Raw genomic sequence first — 23,104 nt, forward strand, 5'->3', positions numbered from 1 at the left:
CAGGATGATATCTGAGCTGCTCTAGAGGGACACAGCACATGCCAGGAGCTCCAACACATCAACCTTCTCCACCAGCGCCCAGCACAACCTTGCCAAAAGAATGAGGGTACTTCTCAATCAAATATGGCAGAACAAAAATAAAACTGATAAGAACAATCTCAGGTCCTCTTGCCTAATGCAAAGGAGAATGAGGTGGAAGCTCTGGTCCAACATCACCAGCAAAACCCTGTGTCTCTAAGTATCTCTGCACACCACTTGTGCATCTTCCACCATGGCTACAAAGCTACATGCTTCCATACTACAGGGTCCTAGCATGAGACAGAATTTGACCTCCTCTTAAGGTTCTGATAACCAGCATAGGAGTAGCAGGCTTAATTTGTCCATAAGCACCACCAGACTTGTTTTGTCTCTCTGTATCGCGATCTCTGTCTCTCGGTCTCTTTCTCTTCTCTAACTTTCTCTCTGTCTCTACCTTTGTTTCTGTCTCTTTCTCTCTCCTTCTCCCTCTTCCACTATCTTCCTCCTCCTCCTCTCTCCTCTCTCTCTCTCTCCTCTCTCTCTCTCTCTCTCTCTCTCTCTCTCTCTCTCTGTCTCTCTCTCTCTTCTCTATGTCTGTTTTTCCTCAACTCTATCACAGACTTTGGCCTTTCCCTTCCTCTATCAAGCTCTGTTCTCTTTCCAAGCCAATGGCCCAGGAATCCAGCTTGCTGCATGAGACACAGAGTCTTCTTGGTAACCACCTGATTACATTACTGTCATACAGTCCCTGAGACATGCTAAGGCATCTGGCCACATTGGACCTGCAGCCAGCTTTCCATAGTCACTCTGTGGAGCAACACAGCAGGGTTGTTCATGTCAAAGCATCTGGGTAGCCTGAACACACTTGCATGCATTCCAGTGTACAACCCAGTGGCTTTGGTGCCACTGCTCATCCTACTTGTGCCTCACAGTCTACTCTGCACTTGGGCTGCAGGCCACACCTTGGAGCTGGCAGGACTTTCTACTCAGTCTCTGCCAAGCAATTCCTCAACAACCACTGAAGATGCCACTAGAGCAAAGGGGGCTGCTTTGTTCTAGGCCATGGTTTCTGTCAGAGTAGGCAAAGCACAGGCCCATCTGTAGAGAGTCTGGCTAGAGCCTGAGGAAGGCAAGGCCAATAGAGTGCTTGGCAAGCCTGTGTCTGACGCCCAGAGGACCTGGGTGACCCAAGGTGCCGGACCTCAGTCCCGATGACAGAAGCGGTAGTGAGTTTTCACTCATTTTGTTCAGATTTTCCAAGGAATGTTTGACTGGGAATCATCATAGATCCAAGCACGATGGAGTGCCATGCACAGAGAGGATCTGGGTAGTCTGGAGTGCTCAGGCTTTGGGGAGAGGAAGGAATTGCAAGATATTGCCCATCCATTACCAGGGAAGAATGGGCCTAAGCCCCAAACCTGGGAGCACCAGGAGGCCCTGAGCCTGCTGCATGTCCCGAATGGACAGGATGCAGGGATGGCAGCTCCTCCCAGCTCCACCAAGACCTGAGCACCTTGAGTCCTCGGGCCATTTCTGAGTTCCTTACCTTTGATCTCTGGCGCTTTCAGGACTTTCAGGAAGACCAAACCAGGTCACTGGAGCTTCATTCAGCCACTGTCAAACCGGATCCTATGTGGTAGGGCCATTTCCCCTCAAGAAAGTCACCCATGGCCCATGCTGGACAATGTATGCGACCCTGGGAAGACAGCAGAGAGCACATGCCGCCATTACGCTGGGACCCATGCAAACCAGGATGGATGATGGGCTTGCTGTTTCTTTTGGCATGGTCAGACCACACAGGCGCCCTCAACACTCCTGCGCTTGCCAACCTCTGGGCCCTGCCCTTCCACATCAGGGATGCTTTTTCCTCTCAAGCCTTGCCTGGAGACAAAACATGCCCTTTGCTCTCAAGTGCTTCCTGGGCACTCCCCTAACTCCATGGCCTTCAGGATGATATCTGAGCTGCTCTAGAGGGACACAGCACATGCCAGGAGCTCCAACACATCAACCTTCTCCACCAGCGCCCAGCACAACCTTGCCAAAAGAATGAGGGTACTTCTCAATCAAATATGGCAGAACAAAAATAAAACTGATAAGAACAATCTCAGGTCCTCTTGCCTAATGCAAAGGAGAATGAGGTGGAAGCTCTGGTCAACATCACCAGCAAAACCCTGTGTCTCTAAGTATCTCTGCACACCACTTGTGCATCTTCCACCATGGCTACAAAGCTACATGCTTCCATACTACAGGGTCCTAGCATGAGACAGAATTTGACCTCCTCTTAAGGTTCTGATAACCAGCATAGGAGTAGCAGGCTTAATTTGTCCATAAGCACCACCAGACTTGTTTTGTCTCTCTGTATCGCGATCTCTGTCTCTCGGTCTCTTTCTTCTTCTCTAACTTTCTCTCTGTCTCTACCTTTGTTTCTGTCTCTTTCTCTCTCCTTCTCCCTCTTCCACTATCTTCCTCCTCCTCTCTCTCTCTCTCTCTCCCTCTCTCTCTCTCTCTCCCTCTCTCTCTCTCTCTCTCTCTCTCTCTCTCTCTCTCTTCTCTATGTCTGTTTTTTCCTCAACTCTATCACAGACTTTGGCCTTTCCCTTCCTCTATCAAGCTCTGTTCTCTTTCCAAGCCAATGGCCCAGGAATCCAGCTTGCTGCATGAGACACAGAGTCTTCTTGGTAACCACCTGATTACATTACTGTCATACAGTCCCTGAGACATGCTAAGGCATCTGGCCACATTGGACCTGCAGCCAGCTTTCCATAGTCACTCTGTGGAGCAACACAGCAGGGTTGTTCATGTCAAAGCATCTGGGTAGCCTGAACACACTTGCATGCATTCCAGTGTACAACCCAGTGGCTTTGGTGCCACTGCTCATCCTACTTGTGCCTCACAGTCTACTCTGCACTTGGGCTGCAGGCCACACCTTGGAGCTGGCAGGACTTTCTACTCAGTCTCTGCCAAGCAATTCCTCAACAACCACTGAAGATGCCACTAGAGCAAAGGGGGCTGCTTTGTTCTAGGCCATGGTTTCTGTCAGAGTAGGCAAAGCACAGGCCCATCTGTAGAGAGTCTGGCTAGAGCCTGAGGAAGGCAAGGCCAATAGAGTGCTTGGCAAGCCTGTGTCTGACGCCCAGAGGACCTGGGTGACCCAAGGTGCCGGACCTCAGTCCCGATGACAGAAGCGGTAGTGAGTTTTCACTCATTTTGTTCAGATTTTCCAAGGAATGTTTGACTGGGAATCATCATAGATCCAAGCACGATGGAGTGCCATGCACAGAGAGGATCTGGGTAGTCTGGAGTGCTCAGGCTTTGGGGAGAGCAAGGAATTGCAAGATATTGCCCATCCATTACCAGGGAAGAATGGGCCTAAGCCCCAAACCTGGGAGCACCAGGAGGCCCTGAGCCTGCTGCATGTCCCGAATGGACAGGATGCAGGGATGGCAGCTCCTCCCAGCTCCACCAAGACCTGAGCACCTTGAGTCCTCGGGCCATTTCTGAGTTCCTTACCTTTGATCTCTGGCGCTCTCAGGACTTTCAGGAAGACCAAACCAGGTCACTGGAGCTTCATTCAGCCACTGTCAAACCGCATCCTATGTGGTGGGGCCATTTCCCCTCAAGGAAGTCACCCATGGCCCATGCTGGACAATGTATGCGACCCTGGGAAGACAGCAGAGAGCACATGCCGCCATTACGCTGGGACCCATGCAAACCAGGATGGATGATGGGCTTGCTGTTTCTTTTGGCATGGTCAGACCACACAGGCGCCCTCAACACTCCTGCGCTTGCCAACCTCTGGGCCCTGCCCTTCCACATCAGGGATGCTTTTCCTCTCAAGCCTTGCCTGGAGACAAAACATGCCCTTTGCTCTCAAGTGCTTCCTGGGCACTCCCCTAACTCCATGGCCTTCAGGATGATATCTGAGCTGCTCTAGAGGGACACAGCACATGCCAGGAGCTCCAACACATCAACCTTCTCCACCAGCGCCCAGCACAACCTTGCCAAAAGAATGAGGGTACTTCTCAATCAAATATGGCAGAACAAAAATAAAACTGATAAGAACAATCTCAGGTCCTCTTGCCTAATGCAAAGGAGGAATGAGGTGGAAGCTCTGGTCAACATCACCAGCAAAACCCTGTGTCTCTAAGTATCTCTGCACACCACTTGTGCATCTTCCACCATGGCTACAAAGCTACATGCTTCCATACTACAGGGTCCTAGCATGAGACAGAATTTGACCTCCTCTTAAGGTTCTGATAACCAGCATAGGAGTAGCAGGCTTAATTTGTCCATAAGCACCACCAGACTTGTTTTGTCTCTCTGTATCGCGATCTCTGTCTCTCGGTCTCTTTCTTCTTCTCTAACTTTCTCTCTGTCTCTACCTTTGTTTCTGTCTCTTTCTCTCTCCTTCTCCCTCTTCCACTATCTTCCTCCTCCTCTCTCTCTCTCTCTCTCTCCTCTCTCTCTCTCTCTCTATCTCTCTCTCGTCTTCTCTGTCTCTCTCTCTCTTCTCTATGTCTGTTTTTCCTCAACTCTATCTCAGACTTTGGCCTTTCCCTTCCTCTATCAAAGCTCTGTTCTCTTTCCAAGCCAATGGCCCAGGAATCCAGCTTGCTGCATGAGACACAGAGTCTTCTTGGTAACCACCTGATTACATTACTGTCATACAGTCCCTGAGACATGCTAAGGCATCTGGCCACATTGGACCTGCAGCCAGCTTTCCATAGTCACTCTGTGGAGCAACACAGCAGGGTTGTTCATGTCAAAGCATCTGGGTAGCCTGAACACACTTGCATGCATTCCAGTGTACAACCCAGTGGCTTTGGTGCCACTGCTCATCCTACTTGTGCCTCACAGTCTACTCTGCACTTGGGCTGCAGGCCACACCTTGGAGCTGGCAGGACTTTCTACTCAGTCTCTGCCAAGCAATTCCTCAACAACCACTGAAGATGCCACTAGAGCAAAGGGGGCTGCTTTGTTCTAGGCCATGGTTTCTGTCAGAGTAGGCAAAGCACAGGCCCATCTGTAGAGAGTCTGGCTAGAGCCTGAGGAAGGCAAGGCCAATAGAGTGCTTGGCAAGCCTGTGTCTGACGCCCAGAGGACCTGGGTGACCCAAGGTGCCGGACCTCAGTCCCGATGACAGAAGCGGTAGTGAGTTTTCACTCATTTGTTCAGATTTTCCAAGGAATGTTTGACTGGGAATCATCATAGATCCAAGCACGATGGAGTGCCATGCACAGAGAGGATCTGGGTAGTCTGGAGTGCTCAGGCTTTGGGGAGAGCAAGGAAGGGCAAGATATTGCCCATCCATTACCAGGGAAGAATGGGCCTAAGCCCCAAACCTGGGAGCACCAGGAGGCCCTGAGCCTGCTGCATGTCCCGAATGGACAGGATGCAGGGATGGCAGCTCCTCCCAGCTCCACCAAGACCTGAGCACCTTGAGTCCTCGGGCCATTTCTGAGTTCCTTACCTTTGATCTCTGGCGCTCTCAGGACTTTCAGGAAGACCAAACCAGGTCACTGGAGCTTCATTCAGCCACTGTCAAACCGCATCCTATGTGGTGGGGCCATTTCCCTCAAGGAAGTCACCCATGGCCCATGCTGGACAATGTATGCGACCCTGGGAAGACAGCAGAGAGCACATGCTGCCATTACGCTGGGACCCATGCAAACCAGGATGGATGATGGGCTTGCTGTTTCTTTTGGCATGGTCAGACCACACAGGCGCCCTCAACACTCCTGCTGTTGCCAACCTCTGGGCCCTGCCCTTCCATATCAGAGATGCTTTTCCTCTCAAGCCTTGCCTGGAGACAAAACATGCCCTTTGCTCTCAAGTGCTTCCTGGGCAATCCCCTAACTCCATGGCCTTCAAGATGATATCTGATCTGCTATAGAGGGACACAGCACATACCAGGAGCTCCAACACATCAACCTTCTCCACCAGCGCCCAGCACAACCTTGCCAAAAGAATGAGGGTACTTCTCAATCAAATATGGCAGAACAAAAATAAAACTGATAAGAACAATCTCAGGTCCTCTTGCCTAATGCAAAGGAGAATGAGGTGGAAGCTCTGGTCAACATCACCAGCAAAACCCTGTGTCTCTAAGTATCTCTGCACACCACTTGAGCATCTTCCACCATGGCTACAAAGCTACATGCTTCCATACTACAGGGTCCTAGCATGAGACAGAATTTGACCTCCTCTTAAGGTTCTGATAACCAGCATAGGAGTAGCAGGCTTAATTTGTCCATAAGCACCACCAGACTTGTTTTGTCTCTCTGTATCGCGATCTCTGTCTCTCGGTCTCTTTCTTCTTCTCTAACTTTCTCTCTGTCTCTACCTTTGTTTCTGTCTCTTTCTCTCTCCTTCTCCCTCTTCCACTATCTTCCTCTCTCTCTCTCTCTCTCTCTCTCTCTCTCTCTCTCTCTCTCTCTCTCTCTCTCTCTATCTCTCTCTCTCTCTCTCTCTCTCTCTGTCTTTCTCTCTCTTCTCTATGTCTGTTTTTCCTCAACTCTATCTCAGACTTTGGCCTTTCCCTTCCTCTATCAAACTCTGTTCTCTTTCCAAGCCAATGGCCCAGGAATCCAGCTTGCTGCATGAGACACAGAGTCTTCTTGGTAACCACCTGATTACATTACTGTCATACAGTCCCTGAGACATGCTAAGGCATCTGGCCACATTGGACCTGCAGCCAGCTTTCCATAGTCACTCTGTGGAGCAACACAGCAGGGTTGTTCATGTCAAAGCATCTGGGTAGCCTGAACACACTTGCATGCATTCCAGTGTACAACCCAGTGGCTTTGGTGCCACTGCTCATCCTACTTGTGCCTCACAGTCTACTCTGCACTTGGGCTGCAGGCCACACCTTGGAGCTGGCAGGACTTTCTACTCAGTCTCTGCCAAGCAATTCCTCAACAACCACTGAAGATGCCACTAGAGCAAAGGGGGCTGCTTTGTTCTAGGCCATGGTTTCTGTCAGAGTAGGCAAAGCACAGGCCCATCTGTAGAGAGTCTGGCTAGAGCCTGAGGAAGGCAAGGCCAATAGAGTGCTTGGCAAGCCTGTGTCTGACGCCCAGAGGACCTGGGTGACCCAAGGTGCCGGACCTCAGTCCCGATGACAGAAGCGGTAGTGAGTTTTCACTCATTTTGTTCAGATTTTCCAAGGAATGTTTGACTGGGAATCATCATAGATCCAAGCACGATGGAGTGCCATGCACAGAGAGGATCTGGGTAGTCTGGAGTGCTCAGGCTTTGGGGAGAGAGCAAGGAATTGCAAGATATTGCCCATCCATTACCAGGGAAGAATGGGCCTAAGCCCCAAACCTGGGAGCACCAGGAGGCCCTGAGCCTGCTGCATGTCCCGAATGGACAGGATGCAGGGATGGCAGCTCCTCCCAGCTCCACCAAGACCTGAGCACCTTGAGTCCTCGGGCCATTTCTGAGTTCCTTACCTTTGATCTCTGGCGCTCTCAGGACTTTCAGGAAGACCAAACCAGGTCACTGGAGCTTCATTCAGCCACTGTCAAACCGCATCCTATGTGGTGGGGCCATTTCCCCTCAAGGAAGTCACCCATGGCCCATGCTGGACAATGTATGCGACCCTGGGAAGACAGCAGAGAGCACATGCCGCCATTACGCTGGGACCCATGCAAACCAGGATGGATGATGGGCTTGCTGTTTCTTTTGGCATGGTCAGACCACACAGGCGCCCTCAACACTCCTGCTCTTGCCAACCTCTGGGCCCTGCCCTTCCACATCAGGGATGCTTTTCCTCTCAAGCCTTGCCTAGAGACAAAACATGCCCTTTTCTCTCAAGTGCTTCCTGGGCACTCCCCTAACTCCATGGCCTTCAGGATGATATCTGAGCTGCTCTAGAGGGACACAGCACATGCCAGGAGCTCCAACACATCAACCTTCTCCACCAGCGCCCAGCACAACCTTGCCAAAAGAATGAGGGTACTTCTCAATCAAATATGGCAGAACAAAAATAAAACTGATAAGAACAATCTCAGGTCCTCTTGCCTAATGCAAAGGAGAATGAGGTGGAAGCTCTGGTCAACATCACCAGAAAAACCCTGTGTCTCTAAGTATCTCTGCACACCACTTGTGCATCTTCCACCATGGCTACAAAGCTACATGCTTCCATACTACAGGGTCCTAGCATGAGACAGAATTTGACCTCCTCTTAAGGTTCTGATAACCAGCATAGGAGTAGCAGGCTTAATTTGTCCATAAGCACCACAGAATTGTTTTGTCTCTCTGTATCGCGATCTCTGTCTCTCGGTCTCTTTCTTCTTCTCTAACTTTCTCTCTGTCTCTACCTTTGTTTCTGTCTCTTTCTCTCTCCTTCTCCCTCTTCCACTATCTTCCTCCTCCTCCTCCACTCTCTCTCTCCCTCTTCGCTCTCTCTCTCTTCTCTCTCTCGTCTCTCTCTCTGTCTCGTCTCTCTCTTCTCTATGTCTGTTTTTCCTCAACTCTATCGTCAGACTTTGGCCTTTCCCTTCCTCTATCAACTCTGTTCTCTTTCCAAGCCAATGGCCCAGGAATCCAGCTTGCTTGCATGAGACACAGAGTCTTCTTGGTAACCACCTGATTACATTACTGTCATACAGTCCCTGAGACCATGCTAAGGCATCTGGCCACATTGGACCTGCAGCCAGCTTTCCATAGTCACTCTGTGGAGCAACACAGCAGGGTTGTTCATGTCAAAGCATCTGGGTAGCCTGAACACACTTGCATGCATTCCAGTGTACAACCCAGTGGCTTTGGTGCCACTGCTCATCCTACTTGTGCCTCACAGTCTACTCTGCACTTGGGCTGCAGGCCACACCTTGGAGCTGGCAGGACTTTCTACTCAGTCTCTGCCAAGCAATTCCTCAACAACCACTGAAGATGCCACTAGAGCAAAGGGGGCTGCTTTGTTCTAGGCCATGGTTCTGTCAGAGTAGGCAAAGCACAGGCCCATCTGTAGAGAGTCTGGCTAGAGCCTGAGGAAGGCAAGGCCAAGAGAGTGCTTGGCAAGCCTGTGTCTGACGCCCAGAAGGACCTGGGTGACCAAGGTGCCGGACCTCAGTCCCGATGACAGAAGCGGTAGTGAGTTTTCACTCATTTTGTTCAGATTTTCCAAGGAATGTTTGACTGGGAATCATCATAGATCCAAGCACGATGGAGTGCCATGCACAGAGAGGATCCGGGTAGTCTGGAGTGCTCAGGCTTTGGGGAGAGCAAGGAATTGCAAGATATTGCCCATCCATTACCAGGGAAGAATGGGCCTAAGCCCCAAACCTGGGAGCACCAGGAGGCCCTGAGCCTGCTGCATGTCCCGAATGGACAGGATGCAGGGATGGCAGCTCCTCCCAGCTCCACCAAGACCTGAGCACCTTGAGTCCCTCGGGCCATTTCTGAGTTCCTTACCTTTGATCTCTGGCGCTCTCAGGACTTTCAGGAAGACCAAACCAGGTCACTGGAGCTTCATTCAGCCACTGTCAAACCGCATCCTATGTGGTGGGGGCCATTTCCCCTCAAGGAAGTCACCCATGGCCCATGCTGGACAATGTATGCGACCCTGGGAAGACAGCAGAGAGCACATGCCGCCATTACGCTGGGACCCATGCAAACCAGGATGGATGATGGGCTTGCTGTTTCTTTTGGCATGGTCAGGACCACACAGGCGCCCTCAACACTCCTGCTCTTGCCAACCTCTGGGCCCTGCCCTTCCACATCAGGGATGCTTTTCCTCTCAAGCCTTGCCTGGAGACAAAACATGCCCTTTGCTCTCAAGTGCTTCCTGGGCACTCCCCTAACTCCATGGCCTTCAGGATGATATCTGAGCTGCTCTAGAGGGACACAGCACATGCCAGGAGCTCCAACACATCAACCTTCTCCACCAGCGCCCAGCACAACCTTGCCAAAAGAATGAGGGTACTTCTCAATCAATATGGCAGGAACAAAAATAAAACTGATAAGAACAATCTCAGGTCCTCTTGCCTAATGCAAAGGAGAATGATGTGGAAGCTCTGGTCAACATCACCAGCAAAACCCTGTGTCTCTAAGTATCTCTGCACACCACTTGTGCATCTTCCACCATGGCTACAAAGCTACAGTGCTTCCATACTACAGGGTCCTAGCAATGAGACAGAATTTGACCTCCTCTTAAGGTTCTGATAACCAGCATAGGAGTAGCAGGCTTAATGTGTCCATAAGCACCAGCAGATTGTTTTGTCTCTCTGTATCGCGATCTCTGTCTCTCGGTCTCTTTCTTTCTTCTCTAACTTTCTCTCTGTCTCTACCTTTGTTTTCTGTCTCTTTCTCTCTCCTTCTCCCTCTTCCACTATCTTCCTCCTCCTCTCTCATCTCTCTCTCCTCTCTCTCTCCCCTCGCTCTCTCTCATCATCTCATGTCTCTCTCTGCTGTCGCTCTCTCTCTCTTCTCTATGTACTGTTTTTCCTCAACTCTATCTCAGACTTTGGCCTTTCCTTCCATCTATCAAACTCTGTTCTCTTTCCAAGCCAATGGCCAGGAATCCAGCTGCTGCATGAGACACAGAGTCTTCTTGGTAACCACCTGATTACATTACTGTCATACCGTCCCTGAGACATGCTAAGGCATCTGGCCACATTGGGACCTGCAGCCAGCTTTCCATAGTCACTCTGTGGAGCAACACAGCAGGGTTGTTCATGTCAAAGCATCTGGGTAGCCTGAACACACTTGCATGCATTCCAGTGTACAACCCAGTGGCTTTGGTGCCACTGCTCATCCTACTTGTGCCTCACAGTCTACTCTGCACTTGGGCTGCAGGCCACACCTTGGAGCTGGCAGGATTTTCTACTCAGTCTCTGCCAAGCAATTCCTCAACAACCACTGAAGATGCCACTAGAGCAAAGGGGGCTGCTTTGTTCTAGGCCATGGTTTCTGTCAGAGTAGGCAAAGCACAGGCCCATCTGTAGAGAGTCTGGCTAGAGCCTGAGGAAGGCAAGGCCAAGAGAGTGCTTGGCAAGCCTGTGTCTGACGCCCAGAGGACCTGGGTGACCCAAGGTGCCGGACCTCAGTCCCGATGACAGAAGCGGTAGTGAGTTTCACTCATTTTGTTCAGATTTTCCAAGGAATGTTTGACTGGGAATCATCATAGATCCAAGCACGATGGAGTGCCATGCACAGAGAGGATCTGGGTAGTCTGGAGTGCTCAGGCTTTGGGGAGAGCAAGGAATTGCAAGATATTGCCCATCCATTACCAGGGAAGAATGGGCCTAAGCCCCAAACCTGGGAGCACCAGGAGGCCCTGAGCCTGCTGCATGTCCCGAATGGACAGGATGCAGGGATGGCAGCTCCTCCCAGCTCCACCAAGACCTGAGCACCTTGAGTCCTCGGGCCATTTCTGAGTTCCTTACCTTTGATCTCTGGCGCTCTCAGGACTTTCAGGAAGACCAAACCAGGTCACTGGAGCTTCATTCAGCCACTGTCAAACCGCATCCTATGTGGTGGGGCCATTTCCCCTCAAGGAAGTCACCCATGGCCCATGCTGGACAATGTATGCGACCCTGGGAAGACAGCAGAGAGCACATGCCGCCATTACGCTGGGACCCATGCAAACCAGGATGGATGATGGGCTTGCTGTTCTTTTGGCATGGTCAGACCACACAGGCGCCCTCAACACTCCTGCGCTTGCCAACCTCTGGGCCCTGCCCTTCCACATCAGGGATGCTTTTCCTCTCAAGCCTTGCCTGGAGACAAAACATGCCCTTTGCTCTCAAGTGCTTCCTGGGCACTCCCCTAACTCCATGGCCTTCAGGATGATATCTGAGCTGCTCTAGAGGGACACAGCACATGCCAGGAGCTCCAACACATCAACCTTCTCCACCAGCGCCCAGCACAACCTTGCCAAAAGAATGAGGGTACTTCTCAATCAAATATGGCAGAACAAAAATAAAACTGATAAGAACAATCTCAGGTCCTCTTGCCTAATGCAAAGGAGAATGAGGTGGAAGCTCTGGTCAACATCACCAGCAAAACCCTGTGTCTCTAAGTATCTCTGCACACCACTTGTGCATCTTCCACCATGGCTACAAAGCTACATGCTTCCATACTACAGGGTCCTAGCATGAGACAGAATTTGACCTCCTCTTAAGGTTCTGATAACCAGCATAGGAGTAGCAGGCTTAATTTGTCCATAAGCACCACCAGACTTGTTTTGTCTCTCTGTATCGCGATCTCTGTCTCTCGGTCTCTTTCTTCTTCTCTATACTTTCTCTCTGTCTCTACCTTTGTTTCTGTCTCTTCTTCTCTCTCCTTCTCCCTCTTCCACTATCTCCTCCTCCTCCTCTCTCTCTCTCTCCCTCTCTCGCTCTCTCTCTCTGCTCTCTCGTCTCTCTTTCTCTCTGTCTGTCTGTCTGTCTGTCTCTCTCTCTCTTCTCTATGTCTGTTTTTCCTCAACTCTATCTCAGACTTTGGCCTTTCCCTTCCTCTATCAAACTCTGTTCTCTTTCCAAGCCAATGGCCCAGGAATCCAGCTTGCTGCATGAGACACAGAGTCTTCTTGGTAACCACCTGATTACATTACTGTCATACAGTCCCTGAGACATGCTAAGGCATCTGGCCACATTGGACCTGCAGCCAGCTTTCCATAGTCTACTCTGTGGAGCAACACAGCAGGGTTGTTCATGTCAAAGCATCTGGGTAGCCTGAACACACTTGCATGCATTCCAGTGTACAACCCAGTGGCTTTGGTGCCACTGCTCATCCTACTTGTGCCTCACAGTCTACTCTGCACTTGGGCTGCAGGCCACACCTTGGAGCTGGCAGGACTTTCTACTCAGTCTCTGCCAAGCAATTCCTCAACAACCACTGAAGATGCCACTAGAGCAAAGGGGGCTGCTTTGTTCTAGGCCATGGTTTCTGTCAGAGTAGGCAAAGCACAGGCCCATCTGTAGAGAGTCTGGCTAGAGCCTGAGGAAGGCAAGGCCAAGAGAGTGCTTGGCAAGCCTGTGTCTGACGCCCAGAGGACCTGGGTGACCCAAGGTGCCGGACCTCAGTCCCGATGACAGAAGCGGTAGTGAGTTTTCACTTCATTTTGTTTCAGATTTTCCAAGGAATGTTTGACTGGGAATCATCATAGATCCAAGCACGATGGAGTGCCATGCACAGAGAGGATCTGGGTAGTCTGGAGTGCTCAGGCTTTGGGGAGAGCAAGGAATTGCAAGATATTGCCCATCCATTACCAGGGAAGAATGGGCCTAAGCCCCAAACCTGAAGCACCAGGAGGCCTGAGCCTGCTGCATGTCCCGAATGGACAGGATGCAGGGATGGCAGCTCCTCCCAGCTCCACCAAGACCTGAGCACCTTGAGTCCTCGGGCCATTTCTGAGTTCCTTACCTTGATCTCTGGCGCTCTCAGGACTTTCAGGAAGACCAAACCAGGTCACTGGAGCTTCATTCAGCCACTGTCAAACCGCATCCTATGTGGTGGGGCCATTTCCCCTCAAGGAAGTCACCCATGGCCCATGCTGGACAATGTATGCGACCCTGGGAAGACAGCAGAGAGCACATGCCGCCATTACGCTGGGACCCATGCAAACCAGGATGGATGATGGGCTTGCTGTTTCTTTTGGCATGGTCAGACCACACAGGCGCCCTCAACACTCCTGGCTCTGCCAACCTCTGGGCCCTGCCCTTCCACATCAAGGGATGCTTTTCCTCTCAAGCCTTGCCTGGAGACAAAACATGCCCTTTGCTCTCAAGTGCTTCCTGGGCACTCCCCTAACTCCATGGCCTTCAGGATGATATCTGAGCTGCTCTAGAGGGACACAGCACATGCCAGGAGCTCCAACACATCAACCTTCTCCACCAGCGCCCAGCACAACCTTGCCAAAAGAATGAGGGTACTTCTCAATCAAATATGGCAGAACAAAAAATAAACTGATAAGAACAATCTCAGGTCCTCTTGCCTAATGCAAAGGAGAATGAGGTGGAAGCTCTGGCCTACATCACCAGCAAAACCCTGTGTCTCTAAGTATCTCTGCACACCACTTGTGCATCTTCCACCATGGCTACAAAGCTACATGCTTCCATACTACAGGGTCCTAGCATGAGACAGAATTTGACCTCCTCTTAAGGTTCTGATAACCAGCATAGGAGTAGCAGGCTTAATTTGTCCATAAGCACCACCAGACTTGTTTTCTCTCTCTGTATCGCGATCTCTGTCTCTCGGTCTCTTTCTTCTTCTCTAACTTTCTCTCTGTCTCTACCTTTGTTTCTGTCTCTTTCTCTCTCCTTCTCCCTCTTCCACTATCTTCCTCCTCTCCTCTCTCTCTCTCTCTCGTCTCTCCCTCTCTCTCTCTCTCTCTCTCTCTCTCTCCTCTCTCTCTCTCTGTCTCTGCTCTCTCTTCTCTATGTCTGTTTTTCCTCAACTCTATCATCAGACTTTGGCCTTTCCCTTCCTCTATCAAGCTCTGTTCTCTTTCCAGCCAATGGCCCAGGAATCCAGCTTGCTGCATGAGACACAGAGTCTTCTTGGTAACCACCTGATTACATTACTGTCATACAGTCCCTGAGACATGCTAAGGCATCTGGCCACATTGGACCTGCAGCCAGCTTTCCATAGTCACTCTGTGGAGCAACACAGCAGGGTTGTTCATGTCAAAGCATCTGGGTAGCCTGAACACACTTGCATGCATTCCAGTGTACAACCCAGTGGCTTTGGTGCCACTGCTCATCCTACTTGTGCCTCACAGTCTACTCTGCACTTGGGCTGCAGGCCACACCTTGGAGCTGGCAGGACTTTCTACTCAGTCTCTGCCAAGCAATTCCTCACAAACCACTGAAGATGCCACTAGAGCAAAGGGGGCTGCTTTGTTCTAGGCCATGGTTTCTGTCAGAGTAGGCAAAGCACAGGCCCATCTGTAGAGAGTCTGGCTAGAGCTGAGGAAGGCAAGGCCAAGAGAGTGCTTGGCAAGCCTGTGTCTGACGCCCAGAGGACCTGGGTGACCCAATGTGCCGGACCTCAGTCCCGATGACAGAAGCGGTTAGTGAGTTTTCACTCATTTTGTTCAGATTTCCAAGGAATGTTTGACTGGGAATCATCATAGATCCAAGCACGATGGAGTGCCATGCACAGAGAGGATCTGGGTAGTCTGGAGTGCTCAGGCTTTTGGGGAGAGCAAGGAATTGCAAGATATTTGCCCATCCATTACCAGGGAAGAATGGGCCTAAGCCCCAAACCTGGGAGCACCAGGAGGCCCTGAGCCTGCTGCATGTCCCGAATGGACAAGGAGTGCAGGGATGGCAGCTCCTCCAGCTCCACCAAGAACCTGAGCACCTTGAGTCCTCGGGCCATTTCTGAGTTCCTTACCTTTGATCGTCTGGCGCTCTCAGGACTTTCAGGGAAGACCAAACCAGGTCACTGGAGCTTCATTCAGCCACTGTCAAACCGCATCCTATGTGGTGGGGCCATTTCCCCTCAAGGAAGTCACCCATGGCCCATGCTGGACAATGTATGCGACCCTGGGAAGACAGCAGAGAGCACATGCCGCCATTACGCTGGGACCCATGCAAACCAGGATGGATGATGGGCTTGCTGTTTCTTTTGGCATGGTCAGACCACACAGGCGCCCTCAACACTCCTGCTCTTGCCAACCTCTGGGCCCTGCCCTTCCACATCAGGGATGCTTTTCCTCTCAAGCCTTGCCTGGAGACAAAACATGCCCTTTGCTCTCAAGTGCTTCCTGGGCACTCCCCTAACTCCATGGCCTTCAGGATGATATCTGAGCTGCTCTAGAGGACACAGCACATGCCAGGAGCTCCAACACATCAACCTTCCTCCACCAGCGCCCAGCACAAACCTTGCCAAAAGAATGAGGGTACTTCTCAATCAATATGGCAGAACAAAAATAAAACTGATAAGAACAATCTCAGGTCCTCTTGCCTAATGCAAAGGAGAATGAGGTGGAAGCTCTGGTCAACATCACCAGCAAAACCCTGTGTCTCTAAGTATCTCTGCACACCACTTGTGCATCTTCCACCATGGCTACAAAGCTACATGCTTCCATACTACAGGGTCCTAGCATGAGACAGAATTTGACCTCCTCTTAGGTTCTGATAACCAGCATAGGAGTAGCAGGCTTAATTTGTCCATACGCACCACCAGACTTGTTTTGTCTCTCTGTATCGCGATCTCTGTCTCTCGGTCTCTTTCTTCTTCTCTAACTTTCTCTCTGTCTCTACCTTTGTTTCTGTCTCTTTCTCTCTCCTTCTCCCCTCTTCCACTATCTTCCTCCTCCTCTCTCTCTCTCTCTCTCATCTCTCTCTCTCTCTCTCTCTCTCTCTCTCTCTCTCTCTGTCTCTCTCTCTCTTCTCTATGTCTGTTTTTCCTCAACTCTATCTCAGACTTTGGCCTTTCCCTTCCTCTATCAAACTCTGTTCTCTTTCCAAGCCAATGGCCCAGGAATCCAGCTTGCTGCATGAGACACAGAGTCTTCTTGGTAACCACCTGATTACATTACTGTCATACAGTCCCTGAGACATGCTAAGGCATCTGGCCACATTGGACCTGCAGCCAGCTTTCCAATATTCACTCTAATGGAGCAACACAGCAGGGTTGTTCATGTCAAAGCATCTGGGTAGCCTGAACACACTTGCATGCATTCCAGTGTACAACCCAGTGGCTTTGGTGCCACTGCTCATCCTACTTGTGCCTCACAGTCTACTCTGCACTTGGGCTGCAGGCCACAACCTTGGAGCTGGCAGGACTTTCTACTCAGTCCTCTGCCAAGCAATTCCTCAACAACCACTGAGATGCCACTAGAGCAAAGGGGGGCTGCTTTGTTCTAGGCCATGGTTTCTGTCAGAGTAGGCAAAGCACAGGCCCATCTGTAGAGAGTCTGGTCTAGAGCCTGAGGAAGGCAAGGCCAATAGAGTGCTTGGCAAGCCTGTGTCTGACGCCCAGAGGACCTGGGTGACCCAAGGTGCCGGACCTCAGTCCCGATGACAGAAGCGGTAGTGAGTTTTCCACTCATTTTGTTCAGATTTTCCAAGGAATGTTTGACTGGGAATCATCATAGATCCAAGCACGATGGAGTGCCATGCACAGAGAGGATCTGGGTAGTCTGGAGTGCTCAGGCTTTGGGGAGAGCAAGGAATTGCAAGATACTTGCCCATCCATTACCAGGGAAGAATGGGCCTAAGCCCAAAACCTGGGAGCACCAGGAGGCCCTGAGCCTGCTGCATGTCCCGAATGGACAGGATGCAGGGATGGCAGCTCCTCCCAGCTCCACCAAGACCTGAGCACCTTGAGTCCTCGGGCCATTCTGAGTTCCTTACCTTTGATCTCTGGCGCTCTCAGGACTTTCAGGAAGGACCAAACCAGGTCACTGGAGCTTCATTCAGCCACTGTCAAACCGCATCCTATGTGGTGGGGCCATTTCCCCTCAAGGAAGTCACCCATGGCCCATGCTGGACAATGTATGCGACCCTGGGAAGACAGCAGAGAGCACATGCCGCCATTACGCTGGGACCCATGCAAACCAGGATGGATGATGGGCTTGCTGTTTCTTTGGCATGGTCAGACCACACAGGCGCCCTCAACACTCCTGCTCTTGCCAACTCTGGGCCCTGCCCTTCCACATCAGGGATGCTTTTCCTCTCAAGCCTTGCCTGGAGACAAAACATGCCCTTTGCTCTCAAGTGCTTCCTGGGCACCTCCCCTAACTCCATGGCCTTCAGGATGATATCTGAGCTGCTCTAGAGGGACACAGCACATGCCAGGAGCTCCAACACATCAACCTTCTCCACCAGCGCCCAGCACAAACCTTGCCAAAGAATGAGGGTACTTCTCAATCAAATATGGCAGAAACAAAAATAAAACTGATAAGAACAATCTCAGGTCCTCTTGCCTAATGCAAAGGAGAATGAGGTGGAAGCTCTGGTCCAAGCATCACCAGCAAAACCCTGTGTCTCTAAGTATCTCTGCACACCACTTGTGCATCTTCCACCATTGGCTACAAAGCTAACATGCTTCCATACTACAGGGTCCTAGCATGAGACAGAATTTGACCTCCTCTTAAGGTTCTGATAACCCAGCATAGGAGTAGCAGGCTTAATTTGTCCATAAGCACCACCAGATTTGTTTTGTCTCTCTGTATCGCGATCTCTGTCTCTCGGTCTCTTTCTTCTTCTCTAACTTTCTCTCTGTCTCTACCTTTGTTTCTGTCTCTTTTCTCTCTCCTTCTCCCTCTTCCACTATCTTCCCTCCTCTCTCTCTCTCTCCCTCTCTCCTCTCTCTCTCTCATCTCTCTCTCTTCTTCTCTCTTCTCCTCTCTCTCTCTACTCTGTCTCTCCTGTCTCTCTCTTCTCTATGTCTGTTTTTCCTCAACTCTATCTCAGACTTTGGCCTTTCCCTTCCTCTATCAAACTCTGTTCTCTTTCCAAGCCAATGGGCCCAGGAATCCAGCTTGCTGCATGAGACACAGAGTCTTCTTGGTAACCACCTGATTACATTACTGTCATACAGTCCCTGAGACATGCTAAGGCATCTGGCCACATTGGACCTGCAGCCAGCTTTCCATAGTCACTCTGTGGAGCAACACAGCAGGGTTGTTCATGTCAAAGCATCTGGGTAGCCTGAACACACTTGCATGCATTCCAGTGTACAACCAGTGGCTTTGGTGCCACTGCTCATCCTACTTGTGCCTCACAGTCTACTCTGCACTTGGGCTGCAGGACCACACCTTGGAGCTGGCAGGACTTTCTACTCAGTCCTCTGCCAGCAATTCCTCAACAACCACTGAAGATGCCACTAGAGCAAAGGGGGCTGCTTTGTTCTAGGCCATGGTTTCCTGTCAGAGTAGGCAAAGCACAGGCCCATCTGTAGAGAGTCTGGCTAGAGCCTGAGGAAGGCAAGGCCAAGAGAGTGCTTGGCAAGCCTGTGTCCTGACGCCCAGAGGACCTGGGTGACCCAAGGTGCCGGACCTCAGTCCCGATGACAGAAGCGGGTAGTGAGTTTTCACTCATTTGTTCAGATTTTCCAAGGAATGTTTGACTGGGAATCATCATAGATCCAAGCACGATGGAGTGCCATGCACAGAGAGGATCCTGGGTAGTCCTGGAGTGCTCAGGCTTTGGGGAGAGCAAGGAATGGCAAGATATTGCCCATCCATTACCAGGGAAGAATGGGCCTAAGCCCCAAACCTGGGAGCACCGAGGAGGCCCTGAGCCTGCTGCATGTCCCGAAGGGACAGGATGCAGGGATGGGCAGCTCCTCCCAGCTCACCAAGACCTGAGCACCTTGAGTTCCTCGGCCATTTCTGAGTTCCTTACCTTGATCTCTGGCGCTCTCAGGACTTTCAGGAAGACCAAACCAGGTCACTGGAGCTTCATTCAGCCACTGTCAAAAACCGCGATCCTATGTGGTGGGGCCATTTCCCCTCAAGGAAGTCAACCATGCCCATGCTGGACAATGTATGCGACCCTGGGAAGACAAGCAGAGAGCACATGCCGCCATTACGCTGGGACCCATGCAAACCAGGATGGGATGATGGGCTTGCTGTTTCTTTTGGCATGGTCAGACCACACAGGCGCCCTCAACACTCCTGCTCTTGCCAACCTCTGGGGCCCTGCCCTTCCACATCAGGGATGGCTTTTCCTCTCAAGCCTTGCCTGGAGACAAAACATGCCCTTTGCTCTCAAGTGCTTCCTGGGCACTCCCCTAACTCCATGGCCTTCAGGATTATATCTGAGCTGCTCTAGAGGGACACAGCACATGCCAGGAGCTCCAACACATCAACCTTCTCCACCAGCGCCCAGCACAACCTTGCAAAAGAATGATGGGTACTTCTCAATCAAATATGGCAGAACAAAAATAAAACTGATAAGAACAATCTCAGGTCCTCTTGCCTAATGCCAAGGAGAATGAGTTGAAGCTCTGGCCTACATCACCAGCAAAACCCTGTGTCTCTAAGTATCTCTGCACACCACTTGTGCATCTTCCACCATGGCTACAAAGCTACATGCTTCCATACTACAGGGTCCTAGCATGAGACAGAATTTGACCTCCTCTTAAGGTTCTGATAACAGCATAGGAGTAGCAGGCTTACTTTGTCCATAAGCACCACCAGATTTGTTTGTCTCTCTGTTATCGCGATCTCTGTCTCTCGGTCTCTTTCTTCTTCTCTAACTTTCTCTCTGTCTCTAACCTTTGTTTTCTGTCTCTTTCTCTCTCCTTCTCCCTCTTCCACTATCTCCCTCCTCCTCCTCTCTCTCTCTCTCTCTCTCTCTCTCTCTCTCTCTCTCTCTCTCTCTCTCTGTCTGTCTCTCTCTTCTCTATGTCTGTTTTTCCCCAACTCTATCTCAGACTTTGGCCTTTCCCTTCCTCTATCAAACTCTGTTCTCTTTCCAAGCCAATGGCCCAGGAATCCAGCTTGCTGCATGAGACACAGAGTCTTCTTGGTAACCACCTGATTACATTACTGTCATACAGTCCCTGAGACATGCTAAGGCATCTGGCCACATTGGACCTGCAGCCAGCTTTCCATAGTCACTCTGTGGAGCAACACAGCAGGGTTGTTCATGTCAAAGCATCTGGGTAGCCTGAACACACTTGCATGCATCCAGTGTACTGGCTTTGGTGCCACTGCTCATCCTACTTGTGCCTCACAGTCTACTCTGCACTTGGGCTGCAGGCCACACCTTGGAGCTGGCAGGACTTTCTACTCAGTCTCTGCCAAGCAATTCCTCAACAACCACTGAAGATGCCACTAGAGCAAAGGGGGCTGCTTTGTTCTAGGCCATGGTTTCTGTCAGAGTAGTGCAAGCACAGGCCATCTGTAGAGGTCTGGCTAGAGCCTGAGGAATGCAAGGCCAAGAGAGTGCTTGGCAAGCCTGTGTCTGACGCCCAGAGGACCTGGGTGACCCAAGGTGCCGGACCTCAGTCCCGATGACAGAAGCGGTAGTGAGTTTTCACTCATTTTGTTCAGATTTTCCAGGAATTGTTTGACTGGGAATCATCATAGATCCAAGCACGATGGAGTGCCATGCACAGAGAGGATCTGGGTAGTCTGGAGTGCTCAGGCTTTAGGGAGAGCAAGGAATGGCAAGATATTGCCCATCCATTAAAGGGAAGAATGGGCCTAAGCCCCAAACCTGGGAGCACCAGGAGGCCCTGAGCCTGCTGCATGTCCCGAATGGACAGGATGCAGGGATGGCAGCTCCTCCCAGCTCCACCAAGACCTGAGCACCTTGAGTCCTCGGGCCATTTCTGAGTTCCTTACCTTTGACCTCTGGCGCTCTCAGGACTTTCAGGAAGACCAAACCAGGTCACTGGAGCTTCATTCAGCCACTGTCAAACCGCATCCTATGTGGTGGGGCCATTTCCCCTCAAGGAAGTCACCCATGGCCCATGCTGGACAATGTATGCGACCCTGGGAAGACAGCAGAGAGCACATGCCGCCATTACGCTGGGACCCATGCAAACCAGGATGGATGATGGGCTTGCTGTTTCTTTTGGCATGGTCAGACCACACAGGCGCCCTCAACACTCCTGCTCTTGCCAACCTCTGGGCCCTGCCCTTCCACATCAGGGATGCTTTTCCTCTCAAGCCTTGCCTGGAGACAAAACATGCCCTTTGCTCTCAAGTGCTTCCTGGGCACTCCCCTAACTCCATGGCCTTCAGGATGATATCTGAGCTGCTCTAGAGGGACACAGCACATGCCAGGAGCTCCAACACATCAACCTTCTCCACCAGCGCCCAGCACAACCTTGCCAAAAGAATGAGGGTACTTCTCAATCAAATATGGCAGAACAAAAATAAAACTGATAAGAACAATCTCAGGTCCTCTTGCCTAATGCAAAGGAGAATGAGGTGGAAGCTCTGGCCAACATCACCAGCAAAACCCTGTGTCTCTAAGTATCTCTGCACACCACTTGAGCATCTTCCACCATGGCTACAAAGCTACATGCTTCCATACTACAGGGTCCTAGCATGAGACAGAATTTGACCTCCTCTTAAGCTTCTGATAACCAGCATAGGAGTAGCAGGCTTACTTTGTCCATAAGCACCACCAGATTTGTTTTGTCTCTCTGTATTGGGATCTCTGTCTCTCAGTCTCTTTCTTCTTCTCTAACTTTCTCTCTGTCTCTACCTTTGTTTCTCTCTCTTTCTCTCTCCTTCTCCCTCTTCCACTATCTCCCTCCTCTCTCTCTCTCTCTCTCTCTCTCTCTCTCTCTCTCTCTCTCTCTCTCTCTCTCTCTCTGTCTCTCTCTCTCTTCTCTATGTCTGTTTTCCCCAACTCTATCTCAGACTTTGGCCTTTCCCTTCCTTTATCAAACTCTGTTCTCTTTCCAAGCCACTGGCCCAGGAATCCAGCTTGCTGCATGAAACACAGAGTCTTCTTGGTAACCACCTGATTACATTACTGTCATACAGTCCCTGAGACATGCTAAGGCATCTGGCCACATTGGACCTGCAGCCAGCTTTCCATAGTCACTCTGTGGAGCAACACAGCAGGGTTGTTCATGTCAAAGCATCTGGGTAGCCTGAACACACTTGCATGCATCCAGTGTACAACCCAGTGGCTTTGGTGCCACTGCTCATCCTACTTGTGCCTCACAGTCTACTCTGCACTTGGGCTGCAGGCCACACCTTGGAGCTGGCAGGACTTTCTACTCAGTCTCTGCCAAGCAATTCCTCAACAACCACTGAAGATGCCACTAGAGCAAAGGGGGCTGCTTTGTTCTAGGCCATGGTTTCTGTCAGAGTAGGCAAAGCACAGGCCCATCTGTAGAGAGTCTGGCTAGAGCCTGAGGAAGGCAAGGCCAATAGAGTGCTTGGCAAGCCTGTGTCTGACGCCCAGAGGACCTGGGTGACCCAAGGTGCCGGACCTCAGTCCCGATGACAGAAGCGGTAGTGAGTTTTCACTCATTTTGTTCAGATTTTCCAAGGAATGTTTGACTGGGAATCATCATAGATCCAAGCACGATGGAGTGCCATGCACAGAGAGGATCTGGGTAGTCTGGAGTGCTCAGGCTTTGGGGAGAGCAAGGAATTGCAAGATATTGCCCATCCATTACCAGGGAAGAATGGGCCTAAGCCCCAAACCTGGGA

The 23,104-nt window shown here is 51.0% G+C and overlaps 1 long non-coding RNA gene and 12 other non-coding genes across 13 annotated transcripts in view; all 13 read right to left on the minus strand.

Moving 5' to 3' along the window:
• Positions 1-1,215: 1,215 nt before the first annotated feature.
• Positions 1,216-1,309, minus strand: LOC117702441 (small nucleolar RNA SNORD116). Its single transcript, XR_004606034.1, has one exon. It is a non-coding gene; the product is annotated as a small nucleolar RNA SNORD116 (small nucleolar RNA).
• A 1,870-nt stretch (positions 1,310-3,179) lies between these two features.
• On the minus strand, positions 3,180-3,273 carry LOC117702442 (small nucleolar RNA SNORD116). Its single transcript, XR_004606035.1, has one exon. It is a non-coding gene; the product is annotated as a small nucleolar RNA SNORD116 (small nucleolar RNA).
• A 1,867-nt stretch (positions 3,274-5,140) lies between these two features.
• Positions 5,141-5,233, minus strand: LOC117702454 (small nucleolar RNA SNORD116). Its single transcript, XR_004606047.1, has one exon. It is a non-coding gene; the product is annotated as a small nucleolar RNA SNORD116 (small nucleolar RNA).
• A 1,885-nt stretch (positions 5,234-7,118) lies between these two features.
• LOC117702443 (small nucleolar RNA SNORD116) lies at positions 7,119-7,212 on the minus strand. The gene has a single exon (XR_004606036.1). It is a non-coding gene; the product is annotated as a small nucleolar RNA SNORD116 (small nucleolar RNA).
• Positions 7,213-9,082: 1,870 nt separating this feature from the next.
• LOC117702444 (small nucleolar RNA SNORD116) lies at positions 9,083-9,176 on the minus strand. Its single transcript, XR_004606037.1, has one exon. It is a non-coding gene; the product is annotated as a small nucleolar RNA SNORD116 (small nucleolar RNA).
• A 1,881-nt stretch (positions 9,177-11,057) lies between these two features.
• Positions 11,058-11,150, minus strand: LOC117702453 (small nucleolar RNA SNORD116). The gene has a single exon (XR_004606046.1). It is a non-coding gene; the product is annotated as a small nucleolar RNA SNORD116 (small nucleolar RNA).
• A 1,887-nt stretch (positions 11,151-13,037) lies between these two features.
• On the minus strand, positions 13,038-13,133 carry LOC117702456 (small nucleolar RNA SNORD116). The gene has a single exon (XR_004606049.1). It is a non-coding gene; the product is annotated as a small nucleolar RNA SNORD116 (small nucleolar RNA).
• Positions 13,134-15,007: 1,874 nt separating this feature from the next.
• On the minus strand, positions 15,008-15,101 carry LOC117702449 (small nucleolar RNA SNORD116). Its single transcript, XR_004606042.1, has one exon. It is a non-coding gene; the product is annotated as a small nucleolar RNA SNORD116 (small nucleolar RNA).
• Positions 15,102-16,977: 1,876 nt separating this feature from the next.
• LOC117702452 (small nucleolar RNA SNORD116) lies at positions 16,978-17,072 on the minus strand. Its single transcript, XR_004606045.1, has one exon. It is a non-coding gene; the product is annotated as a small nucleolar RNA SNORD116 (small nucleolar RNA).
• A 1,898-nt stretch (positions 17,073-18,970) lies between these two features.
• Positions 18,971-19,064, minus strand: LOC117702457 (small nucleolar RNA SNORD116). The gene has a single exon (XR_004606050.1). It is a non-coding gene; the product is annotated as a small nucleolar RNA SNORD116 (small nucleolar RNA).
• Positions 19,065-19,322: 258 nt separating this feature from the next.
• The window catches only part of LOC143433962 (uncharacterized), a 7,933-nt gene continuing 4,151 nt past the window's right edge, over positions 19,323-23,104 (minus strand). Inside the window, exons 4-5 of the long non-coding RNA XR_013070415.2 lie at positions 21,272-21,421; positions 19,323-19,473 (exon numbers count right to left, since the gene is read on the minus strand). This is a non-coding gene — a long non-coding RNA (uncharacterized LOC143433962). The remainder of the gene's footprint in view (positions 19,474-21,271; positions 21,422-23,104) is intronic.
• LOC117702460 (small nucleolar RNA SNORD116) lies at positions 20,924-21,017 on the minus strand. Its single transcript, XR_004606053.1, has one exon. It is a non-coding gene; the product is annotated as a small nucleolar RNA SNORD116 (small nucleolar RNA).
• LOC117702445 (small nucleolar RNA SNORD116) lies at positions 22,878-22,971 on the minus strand. The gene has a single exon (XR_004606038.1). It is a non-coding gene; the product is annotated as a small nucleolar RNA SNORD116 (small nucleolar RNA).

This window comes from Arvicanthis niloticus, unplaced genomic scaffold (assembly GCF_011762505.2).
Source record: "Arvicanthis niloticus isolate mArvNil1 unplaced genomic scaffold, mArvNil1.pat.X pat_scaffold_809_arrow_ctg1, whole genome shotgun sequence".
Lineage (NCBI taxonomy): Eukaryota > Metazoa > Chordata > Mammalia > Rodentia > Muridae > Arvicanthis > Arvicanthis niloticus.